A 19,449-nucleotide genomic window follows, 5' to 3' on the forward strand; every position below is an offset into this window, starting at 1 on the left:
TTCACAGCCACACAGTCATTTCTCCAGGATCCTAGTGAAGAAATCACAACTGTGTATTGTCTAACATTATTATTATTGGTGCTGTACAGTCTGTTGGCCAATCAGACCTAAGCTAACCTGGGTAATCATAATAAGTCATGTTTTCTGGTGCTGGGTCTGCCTGTATGGATACTGAACAAGAGGAATGTTAATTAGTCAGTCAGTCTGTCTGTCATAGGGAAGGGGACGCTGACGGTGCCTCACTCCCACTCTACCTCACTCCTACTCTCGCTCTCTCTACCGCCTCCTCCTCTCTCTTTTTCTCTCCCTCTTTCTCTGCCCCCCTATCCCCACATCTCTCCCTCTTTCTCTCTACCCCCCTATCCCCACATCTCTCCCTCCCTCTCGCTCTAACCCCTCTCCCTATCCCTCTACCCACCCCCCCCTCTCTCTGTCTCTAAGCCACCTGACCTGTGACCTTCCCAGCCAGCCATTGCTCCCTCTATCAGACCTTTTCCAGAACAATCCACGAGAGGCCCACAGCTGCAGAGCTGTTGTTCCCAGCTAAACAAAGAGAGATGAATGGATGGATGGCCCTTTTTCAAACAGAACACTCATCTCATCCTCTGGTGCTACAGTACAACAGCTGTTGAAGCTCACTAACACATTCAACGCATAGCCATATATAGCACAGCGTACAAGCACATGGATTTGATTTGATGTAAATAGTGTGATGTTCGATGTCAGAGCAAAGAGCTATTAAGAACAGTCTCTCCGAAGGACACTGTATGTGGTATATGAACTTAATAAGAACGTTGCCAGAACACTTGGGCAATGCTGTGGACAAAAGTAATGGGAACTTCCTGAGGCGAGGCCCTGACACTATTCCTGAACGAGCTAGTGTAGCAGGGGGAATGGGATGGGCTGCTGGGGTTTGGATTGGAATCAAAACAGGTAAAAGGAGCTGAATCAATATTGAAGTACAGACTCAGTCCTTTACTGCAAAGACTCAATAAAATACTCCCTAGTCTACAAGGGCCAACAAGAACAGTATCAAATGGAACAGCTCTGCTGCGTAAAGTATCCTTCTCCAATGTGTGTTTGTGTGTCCATATAAAAGTGAACCCGAGAGAGAAACACAGATAGAAAGAGAAATGAGAGAAAGGGAGTCAACGCACAGCTCAGGAGACTAGCTACATCATTAAATCTAATCATCAAATCTAAAGTTGGTTCTGCCCTGTGAGTGGTGTGGCATGAGACAAACTGAAGCCCCCCTCAGTCTGCATGACATGGCATTGTAGATCCTCTGTGTAATAAGACACACTATCTCCATTTCACACAACACTCAAGCAGGGAATTCACATGCACGCACATGCACACAAACAAACACACCTCAGATACATGTTCCAGTGTTCAGAGTAAGTGTTTGTCTGCAGAACTTGTGAGAACCTTTTCAGCTAAAATGTTTCTTAGCAAGCTTCACACAACTCTATAGCTTCACACAACAGTACAGCTTCACACAGCTCTATAGCTTCACACACAGAGACACATGCTGAAATGACTAAGATGTGTTTGGATACGGCCGGCAGGTCTCATGCACTGGATGTTTGCTGTATATGTGAGTGAGTGAGTGAGTGAGATTATGTTAGACACACTCTCACGGTCTCCATAGCTCCAGGAGTTTATTTGCCCATCCCCTCCACTCGATTCCCTCTCTCCTCCACTCAATCTCTCTCTCCTCCTGTAGGCTGAAACTTCAACTCCCTGAGAGCAAACAGAGAGCCGAGTGAGGATCTAACACCAGGGCTGTATCTCAAATTGCACCTTAGTCCCTATATACAGTTGAAGTCAGAAGTTTACATACACCTTAGCCAAATACATTTAAACTCAGTTTTTCACAATTTTATTTAATCCTAGTAAAGATTCCCTGTCTTAGGTCAGTTAGGATCACCATTTTCTTTTCAGAATGTGAAATGTCAGAATAATAGTAGAGAGAATTATTTATTTCAGCTTTCATTTCTTTCATCACATTCCCAGTTGGTCAGAAGTTTACATGCTACCAAATACTAATTGAGTGTATTGCCTTTACATTGTTTAACTTGGTTCAAACGTTTAGGGTAGCCTTCCAAAAGCTTCCCACAATAACTTGGCTCATTCCTCCTGACAGAGCTGGTGTAACGGAGTCAGGTTTGTAGGCCTCCTTGCTCGCACATGCTTTTTCAGTTCTGCCTACAAATGTTCTATGGGATTGAGGTCAGGGCTTTGTGATAGCCACTCCAATACCTTGACTTTGTTGTCCTTAAGCCATTTTGACACAACTTTGAAAGTATGCTTGGAGGCATAGTCCATTTGGAAGACCCATTTGTGACCAAGCTTCAACTTCCTGTCTGATGTCTTGAGATGTTGCTTCAATATATCCACATAATTTTCCTTCCTCATGATGCCATCTATTTTGTGAAGTGCACCAGTCCCTCCTGCAGCAAAGCACCCCTACAACATGATGCTGCCACCCCCGTGCTTCACGGTTGGGATGGTGTTCTTCCGGCTTGCAAGCCTCCCCCTTTTTCCTCCAAACATAACGATGGTCGTTATGGCCAAACAGTTTTATTTTTGTTTCATCAGACCAGAGGACATTTCTCCAAGAAGTATGATATTTGTCCCCATGTGCAGTTGCAAACCGTAGTCTGGCTTTTTTATGGCTGTTGTGGAGCAGTGGCTTCTTCCGTGCTGAGTGACCTTTCAGGTTATGTCGATATAGGACTCGTTTTACTGTGGATATAGATACTTTTGTACCTGTTTCCTCCAGCATCTTCACAAGGTCCTTTGCTGTTGTTCTGGGATTTATTTGCACTTTTCACAGCAAAGTTCATTCATCTCTAGGAGACAGAACGCTGTGGCTGCGTGGTCCCAGGGTGTTTATACTTGCGTACTATTGTTTGTACAGATGAACATGGTACCTTCAGGAGTTTGGAAATTGCTCCCAAGGATGAACCAGACATGTGGAGGTCTACAATTATTTTTCTGAGGTCTTGGCTGATTTCTTTTGATTTTCCCATGATGTCAATCAAAAGAGGCACTGAGTTTGAAAAGTAGGCCTTGAAATACATCCACAAGTACACCTCCAATTGACTCAAATGATGTCAATTAGCGTATCAGAAGCTTATAAAGCCATGATATAATTTTCCGGGAATATTCCAAGCTGTTTAAAGGCACAGTCAACTTAGTGTATGAAACTTCTGACCCACTTGAATTGTGATACAGAATATTTCACTTATAATTCACTGTCTGTAAACAATTGTTGGAAAAATTACTTGTGTCATGCACAAAGTAGATGTCCTAACCGAGTTGCCAATACTCTAGTTTGTTAACAAGAAATTTGTGGTGGTTGAAAAACAAGTTTTAATGACTCCAACCTAAGTGTATGTAAACTTCCGACTTCAACTGTAGTGCACTACTTTTGACAAGGACCATTAGCGCTCTTGTCAAAAGTAGTGCACTATGAAGGGAATACAGTGCCTTGCAAAAGTATTCATCCTCCTTTGTGTTTTTCCTATTTTCTTGCATTACAACCTGTAATTTAAATAGATTTGTTTTATGTCATGTAATGGCCATACACAAAATAGTCCAAATTGGTGAACTAAAATGAAAAAAAAAATTGCTTGTTTCAAAAAATTCTAAAAAATTTAAAATTGGTGCATGCATATGTATTCACTCCCTTTGCTATGAAGCCCCTAAATAATATCTGGCGCAACCAATTACCTTCAGAAGTCACATAATTAGTTAAATTAAGTCCACCTGTGTGCAATCTAAGTGTAACATGATCTGGTCAGATGAGACTAAAATTGAGCTTTTTGGTCATCAAGGAAAACGCTATGTCTGGCGCAAACCCAACACCCCATCACCCCGAGAAAACCATCCCCACAGTGAAGCATGGTGGTGGTAGCATCATGCTGTGGGGATGTTTTTCCCCATCGGCAGGGACTGGGAAACTGGTCAGAATTGAAGGAATAATGGATGGCGCTAAATACAGGGAAATTCTTGAGGGAAACCTGTTTAGGTCTTCCAGAGATTTGCGACTGGGACGGATGTTCACCGTCCAGCAGGACAATAACCCTAAGCATACTGCTAAAGCAACACTTGAGTGGTTTAAGGGAAAACATTTAAATGTCTTGGAATGGCCTAGTCAAAGCCCAGACCTCAATCCAATTGAGAATCTGTGGTATGACTTAAAGATTGCTCTACACCAGCAGAACCCATCCAACTTGAAGGAGCTGGAGCAGTTTTGCCTTTAAGAATGGGCAAACATACCATTGGCTAGATGTGCCAAGCTTATAGAGACATACCCCAAGAGACTTGCAGCTGTAATTGCTGCAAAAGGTGGCTCTACAAATTATTGACTTAGCAGGGGTGAATAGTTATGCATGCTTAAGTTCTGGATTTTTTTGTCTTATTTCTTGTTTGTTTCATAATAAAAAAATATTTTGCATCTTCAAAGTGGTAGGCATGTTGTGTAAATCAAAATGATACAAACCTCCAAAATATCTATTTTAAGTCCAGGTTGAAAGACAACAAAATAGGACAAATGCCAAAGGGGGTGAATACTTTCGCAAGCCACTGTTTGGTGCCATTTGGGATGCTCTTGTGTAATATCCCTTCCTCCCCCTACCTACATTAGCCCAGGTGCTAGGCTCAGGCTGCTCCTGCTGCAGCCAAATTGGCATTGTCTGGCCTAACAGTTTCGCAAGGCAACGTTGTAGCGTTGTTCAATGCAGAAACAGTCAGGTCCCCAGACTGTGAGAACAGAGACTAGCCAGAGAATGCATTCAACCCTTAACCCTTTGACGTGTATGATCACATATGTGATTATTGTTGAGTACTCCCTGCAGCATACCATTGCAAATATGTGATTGGAACAGTAGCAACAGAACGTATAATGCAACAAACACGTCTAAACAGCATTGTTGTCTGAAAAGGATCTAAAATGTGTTGTACTGATGGGAAATAAAAGGTAATCACAACTTTATTCCTCAATGTCACCTTTTATTGTAAAAGATAAATGAGAAATTCATTTTAGCATCATACAGAACACACCCAAACTCATTCCATAAACCAGTCGCGGTGACAGATAAACAAAACACAAGTTAGCGACCTAACAGCTAGACTTTACAATGCACCACATCTCTGGTGAGCACAAGGGAGAAATGTAATATTGTTTTGAAAAGAGATGCTGTTAGTTTAGCTGAGACGCAGCTAAATTCTTTATGATGGAAGCCATGTTTGTTTATGTTTGACAAGCGAAAACTCCCTAATCCCAGAACGCCATTCACTATAAAACGCAAACAAACAAAGTCAAATTCGGCTGTGCCCATTGCCCGAAAAATATTCATTTAGATTGGCACCTGACAAGTTGTTTACAGTGTTTGACAAATCACACAGATTATTACCCCTAGTACAAGCCTACTGCCTAGCCTAACAGTAGCGCGAAAGCTAAACAGGGTTGCCAGATTTGGTTGAAACCATTTTAGGGGGTTTGTAGGAGGGTGGGTAGAAATGGGGGAAGGTATAATGCAGGAAATATTACTATGATGAAGGATTTATCAATAAATTGGGGAAAACAAAGGAGAACAAAACATAAAACCCCTGGAAAGGGGGTCTGAGCTGGCAACCATGAGTAATGATAGTTTCAATCTAAGTCAGTCAGTGAACCTTCCCTAAAACTCGTTTTGATATTACATATTTGGTCTGACAGACATTTACATGACAACATGATTGCAATCTATGCAATAATCAGAATGCATGATGTCGCTAGTACTTGAAAACGTAAATACATTATGCTCCATACATACATAACGGTGTGCAACAGTAGAAACAACACCACGATATACAGAAACTATAATTATAATGTAATAAGGCACTTACTTTGATAGTAACACACACACATCCAAAGTTTTATCAGTAAGGAAAACAGCAATGAAGGCAAAGCGGGCGCCAGCTGGAAAATGTGCCAGGGGCAAAAGGTTTGTGCAAGTTATTTTCTGAGTGGAGATGCAAATGTCTGCATACTTGATCTGGGGAAACACTGGGGAAGTGCTTGGGGTCTCCTCGAAGAGAGACGTTTGTCCGGCTCAGTAAAGTCTTAAACATAAATTGTCCTTAACAGTGAAATGGGCTAATTCTACGTGAATTAATGAGATGGAACACACCTCAATTAAAACTGTTGTTAGAAAACAACATGTTAGAAAATCCTTTGAAATTGACACGTTGAAACATAGCCTATAGATAATTCATTTTTAATTTTTCAATGCGGATTTGAATGTCATTGAGAAAACAGAAAGCTGTCAACAATTTGTTTTGCAAACATACAGTGGTGGAAAAGGTATCCAATTGTCATACTTGAGTATACGTTTAGATACGTTAATAAAAAGTTACTCAAGTAAAAGTCACCCAGTAAAATACTACTTGATTAAAAGTATATTTAAAACCAAATACTTTTAGACTTAAGTATAAAAAGTAAATTTAATTGCTAAAATATAAGTATGAATCATTTCAAATTCTTTATATTAAGCAAAGCAGACGGCACCATGTTCTTGTTTTTAAAATGTACGGATAGAGACATTATTTACAAAAGATGCATTTGTGTTTCACGAATCAGCCAGAGCATAGGCAGTAGGGATGACCAGGAGTTCTCTTGATAAGTGCATGAATTTCACAATTCTCTTGTTCTGCTAAGCATTCAAAAAGGTAAGTACTTTGGGTTATCAGGGAAAATGTATGGAGTAAAAAGTACTACATTTTCTTTAGGAATGTAGTGAAGTAAAAGTAGTCAAAATATAAATAGTAAAGTAAAGTACAGATACCCCCAAAAACTACTTAAGTAGTACTTTAAAGTATTTTTACTTAAGTACTTTACACCACTGCACACATACATTCTGAAAAGTAATCCTGGAAGTAATAACCAAAAGTATGTGTAATTTGATTACAATATTTTAGCTGCTAAGGTAACAGGGTTAGGGAGTAACAGATGACATGTAATCCAAGATTATTACATGTAAAAACCAGTAACTGTAACCTGTTACTTCCCAATTCTGTTGACAGGACAACGAACACGACAGATCTGCTACTATGCTAGACCCAGAGACCATACTTTTAATTTAAATAGACCCTCTTCATTTAATTTAAAACAAACTTGAACCAACACATTATCTCCACTAGATATCTCCCATGAAGGGATACTACAGAGCAGCTCAGCAGAGAGAGAGAAAGACAGAGAGCGGCTAGCTCTGTTACTCCTCAGTCCCCACAGACACTTTTGGATTACTGCAGCAGATAGAAGACATAAGGGCAAATCAATAGTGTGGCAGCAACTCAGAGAGCTGAAGACTGCTTCATTGACATTAAGCCTTCACAACCCAGACTGAGGGATGTTAAACAAGCCCAGAAGATTTCTGGCACAGACAAAGTGAGTGGGCAACATGAAGAGGCAGTTTAGCTCCAGGGATCTACGTATTAAGATACTCAATTGCAGTAATTACTGCCTTTCTTGGCTAGGACCCACTTGAGATTGAAAGAGATTCAAATATTGCTGGAACTGCCATGGTAAAATAAAGAATAGATACAATGACCTCCAGTTTGTTTATATTGGCTTTATAAGATATCACTTTAGGTATCTTCCAGATATGTTGTCTAAACCCCCAAAACAAATCGTATAGCTCCGTTAACTAAATCAGAAGATTTAAGGACTAAGTAAGGATACAATCCTAGACTGATCAGGAGCTGGCTAACCGTGGTTGTTGTAGGCTCCCTCCAGTCCCCAGCAGACGTGCCTGCCTGACTGTCTAAACTCCCCTTGTTCCTCACTGGAGGTTCCTGCTTCAGTCTCCTAGCAGTGGTACAGTGTCAGACCAAGCCTTTTGAAATTGTCACAGTAGTGTTCCATAACAAAACAGATGCTTTGAAACAGAGTTTTAATGATACAGAGAAACCTAGCTGAGCTGAGGGAGATATGACTAGATACATTGATCCCTGCACAGGAGGAAAGCGATGCTCTCGTTTCTTTGTAAGGAGATGGAGTTCAATCCATTAAATACCAGCTCATCACAGACCATGATGCTTTGCCAAACAGAAAGCAGCACCACCGCAGCTCTGTCTTGACTTCATCCTTCTGAGCAACTACAGTACATCACTATCACCACTCAGAGACCACTAGGGATTAGTATTTTCACGAAAATCTACCAAGTTGTAATACCTACTGCAAAAATCTGAAGTGGCCAATTAAAGCGTTATAACCAAGATATGGTCCTATGCCAGGGTTCTCCAAAAATAAGTGTGTCGCTGCGCCACATTGCCGGCGCCCCTATTTAAAGATTTCACAGCAAGTGAAACTGATATTTAGTAATGATGAAGTAACTTTGATCGCCAATGACATTGTTGTGAATTGCTTCACAGGCCGTTCATAAATTATGAGAGTTATCATGTTCCTTAATTAATTCAGCGCATTTCAGCAGTAGCCTACGTCGACACATCGCACTCCGTACGTACCCGTGTAAACTATAGAGTTGTTGAATCACACAAAGCTCCTATATGGGCAGCAATACGAGATAGCGCAGATAAGCGGGGGAAATGTTATAGCGGTATTTTGACATGCATATAGGCGAGACGTGCTTTGATAATGCAAACTATGGATTACAGTATAAAGTTAAGCATTTTCATGCGAGACAGGAGTCAGGATTTTGGGTTTCAGTAGGATTGGGACGATAGGAAAATAGCATAGGCTCTATATAAAGTTGTATAAGGCTACATTGTGAGTCAATAAATAAATAATACCGTTGATTAAGGAAGCATTATCACGTGCTAAATATTTCTGCTCAGTGATAGATGAGCAAACGAATAAATTAGCTACCACTTCCAATTGTCCAGCCGAAGATCAATTAACCACATATACATACATAGATTCAGTTAAACAAAATCACAATGATGTATTATCAGACAAGTCACAGGCTTTTGGTCGGGAGTAGGACAGGCTGAAGAGTAAAATCCACTTGTATTACATGTTAGCAAAAATGTTCTGATCAACTAATATTTGAGCAAACTAGAATAAAGATGATCATTAGCTCTCATCTCAATTTAGCTAACATTTCCCCAGCCTAATAGTTACCAAATATCCAAACGGAGATTCAGTAAAAAAAATATCTGACATGGATTGATTTATCCAGACGGGTCCCCCACCGTTGTCACAAAGCAACGCGATGGCGCTGTCCCAATCAAAACGGCGCGTGTGCTTTTCATTTATGGCGACTTTCCCACTTCGTGGGAAGTAAATACGGTAGGTTAATAAAGGCTTCCATGCGACAACCTGTTTGGATAATGTGCAATTGGATTTTTTTGCCAATCTGCTGCTGCACATGTGTATTTTGTGGAATTGCATTAGTGTGATATCCGACGACAATTTTGTAATTTCCCGTGTCTTGTCATTACATTTTTTCGGGAAATGTGAAGTTATCCTGGGACAGTCCCAGGATCCCGGTTACCAGTGTTAATCCCTAGAGATCACACAAGACACCACAACACAGCTCATCCAGTCAAAACAGCTTGAAAGAGAGCAAGAGAAAGGAGAAATCACAAACCTGAACGGCAAAAATCTACTGCATCCATCTCTACACTACCTACACCGCCTCAGGTTCCCAAACAACTCTACACAAGTGGAGCATTGAACAATGAGCAGTTAAAGTTACGGACAGTTCTGGAGGTGTTCCACATTCTGCTACAGACAGTAAGAGCCTGCCTGTGGATCCTCTGGGACGCTCCTACATACACCACACCTCTGCGAGAGGAACAGAGCTGCAGGCTAACTGTTTAGAACAGTCCACTGCACCTGGAAACAACGGAGTCCTACCACGCAGAGCTAAAGTCTAAACACAGACACTGCTGTTCAATTGAACAGAGAGCAGGAGGTACAGTATAAAACATAAGCAGCACAGAAAAAGGAAGAGCTCTCTATTGAACTGTGGTTCACCTCCAGTATCATTATGTGGATATCTATACATGCATTTTCAACTATTCAATTGCCTCTGCTCCATATAATAAAATGAGTTAATGGAGTAGAATAGAGTACATGGATGTCCTTTCTAAGCAGATAGACTAAAGTATATATTTGGCAGACACACATAACTCATTATGATGCCATCATATGACCTTTTACCATTGGCATACAGGGCCAGTGAGAAAGGGAGGATGAGTGAGAGAAAGAGTGTCAGTGAGAGAACACTTTAAAAGTCTCTCTGTTTAATGGCTACAGATATTATCTTTCAGAAGTGTAGTGAAGAAAGAAGGATAGAAATAGAGAGAAAGACAGAGAAATAAATGAAGATAGAGAGATGGAACAAGATGAGGAGAGGGGGAGAGAGACAGAGAGCACTGTAGAGGAATGTGTGTGTGTGTGTGTGTGTGTGTTTGTTATTCAGGGAATGTCTCTGTCTCTCCAGCAGCACTGTGCAGCAGAGCAGAGGGGAGGGAGAGGAGTGGAGCCGAGAGGAGTGGGTCACTCTCTGTGCCCACAGAATCACATGGCCCCAACAGTAGAGAGGGAGAAGGGTGAGAAACACAGAGAGGGATAGAGAGAGGGACAGAGACAGTGTAGCAGCAACAAGAGGGAATAGGGAGAGTGAGAATGCAAATGAGAGGGATAGAAAGTGAAAAGAGAGAAACAGAAACCGCTGTCGAAAGAATGAGAGAGGGGATAGAAAGAGGGAGAATGGTTTATTAAAGTAAGGAAAGAGAATGAGAGAGAGGTAGAGGGCAAGCTAGATCGCTTCCTTTAAGACCATTGCTTATACAGCTCCAGTCCTCTCATATAACCTGGTGTTTGTTTGCCCAGTGGTTTCTATGACCGTGCTCTAGTCTTATGATGTTCTGGTAGGCAGGGAGAGGAATGTCCAACCAGCCTAACTGACGTCTGCATGTGGACTGGGAGACAATAGAGGGTTTGATGAGCTAGAATCAACATAGACATTTACTTGACAGAAAGGTCAATATAATATGAAGCAGCTTGGGAAAGCCCTGCAATCAAACCAAAATAAATGCCTAGCGTATAGGGTCTGACAGAGACAACTATAGCTATAGACAGTGATATGGCGAGTGATACGGATATGGCATAGAGGCTAAAACATATGCATGAGCACCAGTGTTCTCCTTGTCTCATTCAGCAGCCACGCTGTTATAGGAGAGCTCTAAAATTGCTGGCAAACTAACAATGCCCACAATGTAGCCTACACTCCAAACCATAATAGTCCATCCACTGTCAACAAAAACATGACACTCAGAGAGAATGAAGCTTAATGAAGCCTAATCCAGCCCAGTCAATCCCAACACGAAGTGCAAGGTCCTCTCCCTTAACTAGCAATGTCTTACCAAGAATCAAAATGTGGCCCTGATGTTATTATATTCCTTCTGTGCAGCACCTTGTGAGATGTGACTTTACTAGAGGTGTTGAAAGAGGTGACACGGTCATAATGATGCATGCGGCTGCCACATGGGACGATCAGGCGTGGTGGCCGACGGGACAGGGTCACCCTCCCATCACTGATCTTGGGTCAGGAGCTGAAGGACAGAAAGAAGCAAGAAAGAGACAGAGAGAAAGAAAGAGAGAAAGCACAGAGAGGGCTTTCTTTGTAACTACCACCATGTACACACACACACACACACACACACACACACACACACACACACTCCCTCTACCTCCTAGCCTCACCCTTTCCTCATGCACTCTCACAACATGTCTTTCTTTCACTCGTTCTCCTATTCTCCCTCTCTTCATCAGTCTTCCTTTCAGTCTCTCTATCCAGGCCTCATTGTGGGCCTCTCCTAGTCTTTCCCTTGCCAGGACAGAGAAGAGGGAGAGTGGGAGCTCAGCAGAACCAAAACAACAACAACAACAACAATAACATGACCTACAGCTACAGTCAATTGGAATCCCAAGAGTCAAATAACAACGAACCAATTCCTGGGCAGAGAATCAAACACCAGCCAATATCTGATGATTTGATAGCCTATGCCTATGTAGCTCTGGTGGCCTTCTTAGGAAGTTTGAACCATCTCAAAGGCTGCCAAAGAAACTGTGGGGCCGGGAAAGGGAGATAAGTCATTAAGATGAAACAGATGAAAAAGGGCATTTCTCCATCTAGATTCAGCTGCTGTTATACAACCAAGAGGATGCAGAGTTTTTAAACAGTCCCTCACATTAGGCTCTCCTCAGTGATAAACACATTTCCTTAGTGTTGCCAATGAGAGTGAATGCCACATGTTGAATCAGAGCTATGGAGAACTTGCTGTGAAAGAATCCCAAAAAATGTACAGTAATACATGTTTAAGGGGAAGTCAGTCATTTCAGAAACATGTAGATTCCTTACTTACAAACCACAGCTGCTAATCCCAATAAAACTACATAATGTTTTGAAGTTGACTTTCCTAGTGATGTGTTCTCTTTCCTCAACAAACCAGAGCACATTTAAACAATGTTTTGACTGAAACACTTCCCCTGAGTATACATGCTTCCTGTGATGTTGTGGTGTTCTGAGAACAGCTTTTTAAATGGTTGTTCAGAGGTATTCAACAGTTTATTAAGCCCATTGTGGCCATCAGATCTAACTTGGATCTTATTGGACCACATCAAACCCAAGACTTTCAAATTCATTTAATTTCCAAGTACATAATATGCATTTCCTAGAGAAACACCAATTAGATGTAACATGTACGTTAAAGGACTACTTTAGAGTTGCTCTATTTCTCAGATCCACTGATTCATAGAACATGTAAACACAGGATTATGGGTAGAGGTTTCAAACCTCCACAGCGGCACTTCAACTGAGCTCAGAGGAAAGAACTGCCTATTGCATATACTGTATGTACTGTACATGTATATTTACTGTGAACTGCAAGGCCAATTGCAGCCATTGCACATTCCTTTAGCTTTCATTACGGTCATGTCAAACAGATGCTGAGAAACAAAGTTTTAATGAAGCAGAGAAACATAGCTGAGCCAAGGGAGATATGACTAGGGATAGTTCCATGTAAAAGGGCCCATGAGAACCAACATGGGAAGTTCAGAGGAGCAGATCAAATGAAAGCTACTGTGCCTTGCAAAAGTATTCAACCCACTTGGCGGTTTTTCCTATTTTGCTGCATTACAACCTGCAATTCAAATCGATTTTTATTTGGATTTCATGTAATGGACATACACAAAATAGTCCAAATTGGTGAAGTGAAAAAAATAACTTGTTTCAAAAAATAAAATCAAAACAAACAAACTGAAAAGTTGTGCATGAAGTCACATAATTAGTTAAATAAAGTCCAACTGTGTGCAATCTAAGTGTCACATGATCTCAGTATATCTGTTCTGAAAGGCTCCAGAGTCTGCAACACCACTAAGCAAGAGGCACCATGAAGACCAAGGAGCTCTCCAAACAGGATAAGTTGTGGAGAAGTACAGATCAGGGTTGGATTATAAAAAATATCAGAAACTTAAAAAACATCCCACGGAGCACCATTAAATATTTTTTTATTGAAAGAATATGGCACCACAACAAACCTGCCAAGAGAGGGCCGCCCACCAAAACTCAAGGTCCAGGCAAGGAGGGCATTAATCAGAGAGGCAACAAAGAGACCAAAGATAATCCTGAAGGAGCTGCAAAGTTCCACAGTGGAGACTGGGGTATCTGCCCATAGGACCACTTTAAGCAGTACACTCCACATAGCTGGGATTTACGGAAGTGTGGCCAGAAAAAAAGCCATTGCTTAAGGAAAAAAATAAGCACACACATTTGGTGTTCACCTAAAGGCATGAGGGAGACTCCCCAAACATATGGAAGAAGGTACTCTGGTCAGATGAGACTAAAATTGAGCTTTTTGGTCATCAAGGAAAACGCTATGTCTGGAGCAAACCCAACACCCCATCACCCCGAGAAAACCATCCCCACAGTGAAGCAAAGTGGTGGTAGCATCATGCCGTGCGGATGTTTTTCATTGGCAGGGACTGGGAAACTGGTCAGAATTGAAGGAATGAAGATGACGCTAAATACAGGGAAATTCTTGAGGGAAACCTGTTTCATTCTTCCAGAGATTTGAGACTGGGACGGAGGTTAACCTTCCAGCAGGGCAATAACCATAAGCATACTGCTAAAGCAACACTCGAGTGGTTTAAGGGGAAACATTTAAATGTCTTGAAATGGCCTAGTCAAAGCCCAGACCTCAATCCAATTGAGAATCTGTGGTATGACTTAAAGATTGCTCTACACCAGCGGAACCCATCCAACTTGAAGGAGCTGGAGCAGTTTTGCCTTGAAGAATGGGCAAAAATCCCAGTGGCTAGATGTGCCAAGCTTATAGAGACAAACCCCAAGAGACTTGCAGCTGTAATTGCTGCAAAAGGTGGCTCTACAAAGTATTGACTTAGCAGGGGTGAATAGTTATGCACGCTCAAGTTCTGTTTTTTTGTGTTATTTCTTGTTTGTTTCACAATACAACATATGTTGTATCTTCAAAGTGGAGGCATGTTGTGTAAATAAAATAATACAAACCCCCCCCAAAATCTTTTTAATTCCAGGTTGTAAGGCAACAAAATAGGAAAAATGCCAAGGCGGGTGAATACTTTCATAAGCCACTGTAGGAGTCTACATTTTTTGGAAATTAAGGCATATATGCATTTTTCTAGAATACGCAAAGGCTTTGATTTCTGGTCAAACAGATGGAAAATGGGTCTTAGAAAACATCAACCAGAGAAAGTCTTAAAAGGTATTAGAAATACATCAAAACACAATAATATAGAAGTAAAGCCCCCTGCCAACTAATATCAACACATTTTTAGTTTAGTATAATTTGTTCTGGCTTCTGTAAGTCTAAGAAACATTGCCTTGTAATTCCTTTACCAAAAACCCACATATCTTTAAGGTATTTTCTAAATTTGAGTAAGGAGGATAATGAAAGTCCACAGAAGTAACAAACAAAGGTAGACCTATCAATTTTGTTTGAGTGATTTAACTCAAAATTCTGTTCCCAAATCAGTTAAGCTGATAACTGTTTTCTTTCTGTCATCTGGTGGTCAAAGCAAAAGTTTGAAAAGTCTGGACAAGCCCTCCCACCCGCTCTCTGAAATTAATGTCACCTCTTCCGTCTCTTACTGTCACCTACCCATCAGCCCCCACTCTTTCCATTCACTGTAACCGTCATCCTCACCCACTAAGCACCGACCGACACCGGACGTTACTGGACGTTGAAAAGTAGTTGAAATTTGTTCAGTCCGCTCTGGCCTTGATTTCAACATCCACAGATGTCTGGACCAGCCTTCATTTGGGTCAAACATAGTTGTCCATGATTGGTTGAGATTTGTTTCGGTCCGGACCAAATCTGAACCAATGATAGAGGTCTTTGTTTCACAAGTTTGGAAAGCACAGTATATATATTACATTACAGTAAATAAAATGTAGATTATAGCTCAGTACAGTCATGTACTGTACAGTAAAATAGAGTTCAGTACAGTACACAGTTGAGCACACTAGAGTTGAGTATACTATAATGTACTACACTCTACTGAGCTGTACTTAGATGTCTATGTTTCACAAGTTTGGACATCTATGATTGGTTAAGATTTGGTCCAGTCCAACCAAATTTGGTCTTGTTTGGTGGCGGAGCTCATTTAAATAATAGCTAGTGCTTAGCATAATACCCAAATATGCAAAGGAAGATATTGGTGTGTACCCATCACCATGAAGAGACTGGCATTCGTATCCATAATTATGTATTTCTGTGTCGTACAGACCCATCATGAAATTTCACAATTCTGTTACCGGGTGCAAATCCACTTACTGTAGTTCAATAACCAAAAGAGATTGTTTCAAAACTCAACGTGTCATGTCATAGCTGACACCCCATTCTTTCTTCAAACATCTTTTCACGTTAATTCGGAACAAATATTTAAGGGTTTTTGGAAAACATGCTCACATAAACGGAGGGAGATTTGACAAATTCTGATACCAAACTTTGCAGTTCTTCCAGTGTTTGCGTTCTTGTAAAAATTTCAGTGTAAATAGTTTAATGTAGTCCTTGTGTAACGGTTCTCTTTTGGTGAAGGAGAGTCGGACCAAAATGCGGCGTGTAGATTGCGATCCATGTTTAATCAACAAACGTAAAACACGAATCAATACAAAAACTACAAAAAAAACAACAAACGTGGAAACGTAACGAAAACCGAAACAGCCCTATCTGGTGAAAACACAGAGACAGGAACAATCACCCACAAACACACAGTGAAACCCAGGCTACCTAAATATGGTTCCCAATCAGAGACAATGACTAACACCTGCCTCTGATTGAGAACCATATCAGGCCAGACATAGAAATAGACAAACTAGACATGAAACATAGAATGCCCACTCAGCTCACACCCTGACCAACCAAAACATAGAAATATACAAAGTAAACTATGGTCAGAGTGTGACAGTACCCCTCCCCCCCCCAAGGTGCGGACTCCGGCCGCAAAACCTGAACCTATAGGGGAGGGTCTGGGTGGGCATCTGTCCGCGGTGGCGGCTCTGGTGCTGGACGTGGCCCCCACTTCACCGTAGTCTTCCTCCACCTTGTCCGCTTCCGTGACCTCCTAGCCACGGCAACCCTACTTAATAACACGGGACAGAGGGGCAGCTCGGGACAGAGGGGAAGCTTGGGAGTGAGAGGAAGCTCGGGAGTGAGAGGAAGCTCGGGAGTGAGAGGAAGCTCAGGCAGGTTGATGGATCTACCAGATCCTGGCTGGCTGGCAGATCCTGGCCGACTGGCAGATCCTGGCCGAATGGCGGATCTGGCAGATCCTGGCCGACTGGCAGATCCTGGCCGAATGGCGGATCTGGCAGATCCTGGCCGACTGGCAGATCCTGGCCGAATGGCGGATCTGGCAGATCCTGGCAGATCCTGGCCGAATGGCGGATCTGGCAGATCCTGGCCGACTGGCAGATCCTGACCGACTGGCGGATCCGGCAGATCCTGGCCGACTGGCGGATCCGGCAGATCCTGGCCGACTGGCGGATCCGGCAGATCCTGGCCGACTGGCGGATCCGGCAGATCCTGGCCGACTGGCGGATCCGGCAGATCCTGGCCGACTGGCGGATCCGGCAGATCCTGGCCGACTGGCGGATCCGGCAGATCCTGGCCGACTGGCGGATCCGGCAGATCCTGGCCGACTGGCGGATCCGGCAGATCCTGGCCGACTGGCGGATCCGGCAGATCCTGGCCGACTGGCGGATCCGGAAGAGTCTGGCCGACTGGCGGATCCGGAAGAGTCTGGCCGACTGGCGATCCGGAAGAGTCTGGCCGACTGGCGATCCGGAAGAGTCTGGCCGACTGGCGGATCCGGAAGAGTCTGGCCGACTGGCGGATCCGGAAGAGTCTGGCCGACTGGCGGATCCGGAAGAGTCTGGCTGACTGTCGGAACCTGGCAGACTGAAAGATCTGGCTGCTCCATGCTGACTGGCGGCTCTGGCTGCTCCACGCTGACTGGCGTCTCTGGCTGCTCCATGTAGGCTGACAGCTCTGCAGCTTCTTACAGACTGACAGCTCTGGCGGCTCCGTGCAGACTGGCAGCTCCTTGCAGACTGGCAGCTCCTTGCAGACTGGCAGCTCCTTGCAGACTGGCAGCTCCTTGCAGACTGGCAGCTTCATGCAGACTGACAGCTCTGGCTGCTTCATGCAGACTGACAGCTCTGGCTGCTTCATGCAGACCGGCAGCTCTGGCTGCTCCATGCAGGCTGGCAGCTCTGGCTGCGCTGAACAGGCAGGAGACTCCATCAGCGCTGTAGAGGAAGAAGGCTCTAGCTGCGCTGAACAGGCGGGAGACTCCGGCAGCGCAGGAGAGGAGAAAGGCTCCGACAGCGCTGGAGAGGCGGGAGACTCCGACAGCGTTGGAGAGGCGAGGCGCACTGTAGGCCTGATGCGTGGTGCTGGTACTGGACCGAGGACACGCACAGGAAGCCTGGTGCGGGGAGCTGCTACTGGAGGGCTGGGGTGTGGAGGTGGTACTGGATAGACCGGACCGTGCAGGCGCACTGGAGCTCTTGAGCACCGAGCCTGCCCAACCTTACCTGGCTCGATGCCCACTCTAGCCCGGCCGATACGAGGAGCTGGAATATACCGTACCGGGCTATGCACCCGCACTGGGGACACCGTGCGCACCACTGCATAACACGGTGCCTGCCCGGTCTCTCTAGCCCCCCGGTAAGCACAGGGAGTTTGCGCAGGTCTCCTACCTGGCGTAGCCTTACTCCCTGTGAGCCCCCCAAGAAATTTTGGGGCTGACTCTCGGGCTTCCATGCCAACCGTGTTCCCTCATATCGCCGGCTCCTCTCTCCGGCTGCCTCTGCTCTCCTCGCTGCCTCCACCTGTTCCCATGGAAGGCGATCCCTTCCCGCCAGGATCTCCTCCCATGTATAGCAACCCTTGCCATCCAATATATCGTCCCATGTCCAATCCTCATTGCGCCGCTGTTGCTGCCTTTGTTGCTTCTCCTGTGGCTCCTGCCTGTTGACACGCCTTATGTCCCGTTGCGGTGGGTGATTCTGTAACGGTTCTCTTTTGGTGAAGGAGAGTCGGACCAAAATGCGGCGTGTAGATTGTGATCCATGTTTAATCAACAAACGTAAAACACGAATCAATACAAAAACTACAAAAAAAACAACAAACGTGGAAACGTAACGAAAACCGAAACAGCCCTATCTGGTGAAAACACAGAGACAGGAACAATCACCCACAAACACACAGTGAAACCCAGGCTACCTAAATATGGTTCCCAATCAGAGACAATGACTAACACCTGCCTCTGATTGAGAACCATATCAGGCCAGACGTAGAAATAGACAAACTAGACATGAAACATAGAATGCCCACTCAGCTCACACCCTGACCAACCAAAACATAGAAATATACAAAGTAAACTATGGTCAGGGTGTGACACCTTGTGCATAGAGTTGTATGGTTTGTTAAACTTTTACATAAAAGGTTTTTGTTTTGGCATACATTTTAAATCTCAGCGCAAGTCCGTTACTGTGCAACTGCCCAAATACACAACTGTGCACGGGGGTATTGTCATGCTGAAAAAGTAAAGGACCTTCCCCAAACTGTTGCCACAAAGTTGGAAGCACAGAATCGTCTAGAATGTCATTCAGTGGTGGTCAGTGCCGTTTAAGATGAGGGAGGACAATTTTTCATGAGCATGGCCTTATTTCTATGACAGCATATTGGATGACTGTTATTCATATTCAATTCACCCAGTTCAATGTAACAGCGATAGGTTTAGGCTACTACATGATACTCAAATGTTCCCTATACCCATCATGAGTTTGCTACAACTTAGCCTATGAATTAAAGTTTACAACATAGGTCGAGAGACACATTTGAGGTGACACAGTGAGACATGGACAGACAGTAACACATTCA

At 43.5% G+C, this 19,449-nt stretch overlaps 1 protein-coding gene across 6 annotated transcripts in view; it reads right to left on the reverse strand.

Moving 5' to 3' along the window:
- Positions 1–19,449, reverse strand: part of LOC112263935 (phosphatidylinositol 4-phosphate 5-kinase type-1 beta) — a 70,968-nt gene that overhangs the window by 43,796 nt on the left and 7,723 nt on the right. The window contains exon 2 of one of the 6 annotated variants that reach the window (XM_042331490.1): positions 11,436–11,574. The exons of 3 other annotated variants lie outside the window; for them this stretch is intronic. The gene's annotated coding sequence lies outside the window, so the exon portion shown is untranslated. Of the gene's footprint in view, positions 1–5,898; positions 6,045–11,385; positions 11,575–19,449 lie in introns of those variants that run through there. 2 more of the 6 variants (XM_042331488.1, XM_042331487.1) reach the window with 2 other exon arrangements.

Source organism: Oncorhynchus tshawytscha, linkage group LG12 (genome assembly GCF_018296145.1).
Source record: "Oncorhynchus tshawytscha isolate Ot180627B linkage group LG12, Otsh_v2.0, whole genome shotgun sequence".
Taxonomy (NCBI): Eukaryota; Metazoa; Chordata; class Actinopteri; order Salmoniformes; family Salmonidae; genus Oncorhynchus; species Oncorhynchus tshawytscha.